Below are 4,224 nucleotides of genomic sequence, written 5' to 3' on the forward strand. Positions count from 1 at the left end.
TCAAAAGATATGAATAGTTTTTAAATGAAATAATCAAAACTATAACCATATGAAAAGCTGCTCTAACTCACTATTGATTGGAGAGATGCAAATCAAAATAATTCTGGGGTTTTACCTTATACCTATTAGGCTAATAGAAAAGAAAAAATATTGGAAGGGGTGTGGGAAAAGTCAGCTATTAATGCTTGGTGGGGTTGTAAAATGATTCAACTATTCTGTAGAGCAATTTGGAACTATGCCAAAAAGGTATAAAAACCATACCTACTCTTTGACTGAGCAATACCATTACTAGGTCTGCATCCAAAAAGAGATTTAGAAAAGGAAAAGGACCCATATGTATAAAATATTTATAGCAGCTCTTTTCTTGTGAAAAAGAATTGGAAATTGGGGGGATACCCATCAATTTAAGTATGACTGAACAAATTGTGGTATGTGATTATGATGGAATAATATTTTACTATAAGAAATGATGAGCAAGATGCTCTCAGAAAAACATGGAAAGACATGAATTGATGCAAAGTGAAATGTATAGTGTACAAAGTAACAGCTGTATCACAGCACACAGCTTTGGGTTCAGGAGAGCAGGAACTATGGTCACAGTTCCAGGGTGGAGAAGAATGCTTGTGGTAACTGAAGACCAGTACACAGTACAGAAGAGTAAACATATCTCTCCCTAGATAATATGGCCTTGAAAGAACTGAAAACTTACAGGTCCCCAGAATTACCTCTGAAAATATATGTGAAAAGCCCTGAAACTTGGCACAGTGTCCACTCCACTTCAGAATGAGAGCACCAATTTAGCATAGAGTTAAAAGTCAAAAAATAGGCTGGAAAATGAGCAAATAGAACAATAAAGATTTTGACTAGAAAGTTACTATGGTGACAAGGAAGATCAAAACACATAATCAGAAGAAGACAGCAAAATCAAAATTCCTACAAGCAAAGCCTTCAAGAAGAATACAAATTTACCTCAGGTCATGGAAGATTTCAATAAGGATTTTTAAAATCAAGTAAAAGAGGCCAAGGAAAAATTAGAAATAGAAATAAGGGTGATATAAGAAAACCACGAAATAAAAGCAACAACTTGACAAAGGAGATGAAGAAAATAACACTTTAAAGAACAAAATAGACAAAAGGTAAAAGAGTCAGAAAAAACCAATGAAGAGAATTCCTTGAAAAGCATAATTAACCAAATGGAAGGAGATATGTAAAAATTAAATGAAGATAACTCCTTAAAAAGCAGAATTGGCCAAATGGAAAAGGAGGTACAAAAGTTCACTGAAGAAAATAATTCCTTAAAAATTATAATTAGGCAAGTAGAATCTAATGATTTTATGAGACATCAATAAAAAACAAAATCAAAAGAATGAAAAAGTGGAAGACAATTTTAAATATAACATTGGAAAAACAATTGACCTGGAGAATAGTCCCAGGAAATATAATTTTAGAATTATTGGACTACCTGAAAGTCACGATCAAAAAAGGTGCCTAGACATCACCTTTTGAGAAATTATCAAGAAAAACAGCTCTGATATCCCAGACCTAGAGGGTAAAATATAAATTGAATGAATCCACCAATCACCTCCTGAAATAGATCTGAAAATGAAAACTCCCAGGAATATTGTATCCAAATACAGGTCTCAGGTTAAGGATAAAGTACTGCAAGCAGCCATAAAGAAACAATTCAAATATCATGAAGCCACAGTCAGGATAATACAACATTTAGCAGTTTCTACATTAAAGGCTTAGAATATGATATACAGAAAGGCAAAAAAGCTCATATTAAACTCATGAATCACCTACCCAGCAAAACTGAGTATAGTCTTTTGGGGGTGGTGGTGGAAATGGACATTCGACAAAATAGAGGATTCTCAAGCATTCTTTTTTTGTTTGGTTGGTTTGGGGTTTTGGGGTTTTTTTTGTTTGTTTATTATGGTGAGGCAATTAGGGTTAAGTGACTTGCCTAGGGTCACACAGCTAGGAAGTGTTAAGTTCTGAGGCTGGATTTGAACTCAGGTCCTCCTGACTCCAGGGTTGGTGCTCTATCCACTGCACCACCTAGCTGCCCTATTCAAGCATTCTTTTTTTCCCCAGTACTTCAACATGTATATTTCTTCTTATGCAGTCTAAGCTGAGAATGCCATGTAAATGGCTCACTGTGAAATGCAGCAATTGAAATTTTCTCCAATCAAAATAAGAAACAAACCTGTATGATCTTACTTCTATTAACTTTTAAAGGTTTTACAGCAGTGAAAGTATTTTTGCTTCTATGTATGAAGGTTAAAAAAATCTTTTTTTTTTCATAAAATACAAGAGCAACCAATTTCACCATTGAGTAAAAGTAAAAACTGTGATTCTTTTTTAAATTAGTCCAAAGTGGCATTTGGGAACTTAGTAGTTTGCTGCTGCACTGACACCATGACAAATCAAAGTGTAGGGTTGGGTTTTTTTGTTTCTGTTTTGTTTTCAATATCCAATGCTCATGGACCAAGTTCTGGAAATGCTCCAATCATAAGTCAGGGATCTGTTTTGCTTCCACCATGCATTTTCTCCTTGGGTCAGATGCTGGAGGGTGAGGCACGTTTTGCTGGACCCAGGTCGACTACCTAGTAGTCATCAAGGTCAAAAAATGCATCATCTCCCCATTGGTATTCCATTCCCTGGAAATATACTCGATACTGCAAGATACCTCCAATTACACCAAATCCTTTCACAAACTGGGATCCTTCTGTGACTTGTCTATAACAATTTCCAATGTTACTCCAAATTTCTTATAATTGTTAGGAAACCATTCCAGTAGTGGCATACTTTCTATCAGCTTATGTTCCTGTCCAGTCTCTTTGTCTGTAAAGTGAGATTTTTTCCTTCTCTTGCTCTGGAGTCAAATACAGAATCTTCTCTTCTTCTGTGCCTTGGCAATGAAGAACATATCTCATTATATCTAGATTCTCATAGACGATCAGGGTCTTTACAGCTCCCATTTCCAAAGCCTTCAGTGTGTCTTCAACTCCAAAACAGTACTTGTAGGTGTCTTGGCTAATTTCATCAAAGTATCATCCTATTAGTTTTTACTCTTGATTGAATTTCACATTGGAGAGGACTTCAGTAGACAACTCAATTGCTTGATTGAATCCATTTTCACCACCATAAGAGATATCAACTAATTTTAAAACTTTCGATTGCAATCGCTGATCAAACATTTCAGATTAACTAAGTTCAGTTTTGAAGTCACCTGATCCAGCTAAAATGAGACCAGCCACATTCAATTTGTCCCCAGAAATAAACAGCTGCACAGCAGTTTCTGCTACTTTCCTTACATAGTAGTGTCATTTTTCCATTCATAAACAAGCAAAATGCAAGGCAGACTGACCTCCTCTACTGTGTTTCTTTGGGAGATCCACAGTGAATTTGTGCAGGACTTCTCTTCTGTTTTCTTGCAGAGTTCTCAAGAGTACACCACTACCATCTATTACAATAAAGCCAAACTTGCTATCATCAGACAGTAGCACTGTAAGAGCCTCTGTGTGAAATTTGTTGTCACACTGATACAGTGATGTAAAGATTGGTTTGAAAGGGTTAAAGTCAATGTTGACTTTCTTTTCCTTTCCTTCTTATGTCACAATTATTCCACAGTAAACAACCAGACCATTTGGAGGTACTTTGTTACAGAGTTTGAGTCTTTGCTGTACAGATGTAATGGCTCCCAGAATTGAAAGGTGGTTTACATGAGATTTTTTATTGGATGCAGTTCCAAATTCATCAGCTAACATTTTTGCCACTCAAGAAATCTGGTCTTTGGGAGGAATGATCAATGATATCATATTGGTGCCATTGCCATGGGCCGCTTCCAGGCTTTTGTTGAGCTTCTTGATCTTCCAGATCTCTATGTTCATGTCGGCAGCACTGGGATCGTCAGTCATTTTCTTGCCTCCTTCTCCCTAAGGATCCAGTCCTGGATGGCAGTGGCTCCAGCATTCTTAATGAAAACACCAGAGCTATAATAGAAAATTTGAGTTTCTAATATGATTCAAAAGAAGTATAAAAAACAAACAGGAAAGAGAATTCATAAGGGATTCAAGAAGATTAAACTGTTTACATTCCTACAAGGGAAAATGATACTTGTAACTCCTAAAAACTTTCTCATTATTACAGCAGTTAGAAGAAGTATATATATATATATATATCACACAGGTGTGATTTGAATATGATGGTATGATTATTTTA

At 35.8% G+C, this 4,224-nt stretch overlaps 1 pseudogene; it reads right to left on the bottom strand.

The window, feature by feature from the left end:
• Window positions 1-2,606: 2,606 nt before the first annotated feature.
• LOC122751917 lies at window positions 2,607-3,920 on the bottom strand (annotated as a pseudogene).
• Window positions 3,921-4,224: the final 304 nt, after the last annotated feature.

The sequence above is a fragment of the Dromiciops gliroides genome, chromosome 3 (genome assembly GCF_019393635.1).
Source record: "Dromiciops gliroides isolate mDroGli1 chromosome 3, mDroGli1.pri, whole genome shotgun sequence".
Classification (NCBI taxonomy): Eukaryota; Metazoa; Chordata; class Mammalia; order Microbiotheria; family Microbiotheriidae; genus Dromiciops; species Dromiciops gliroides.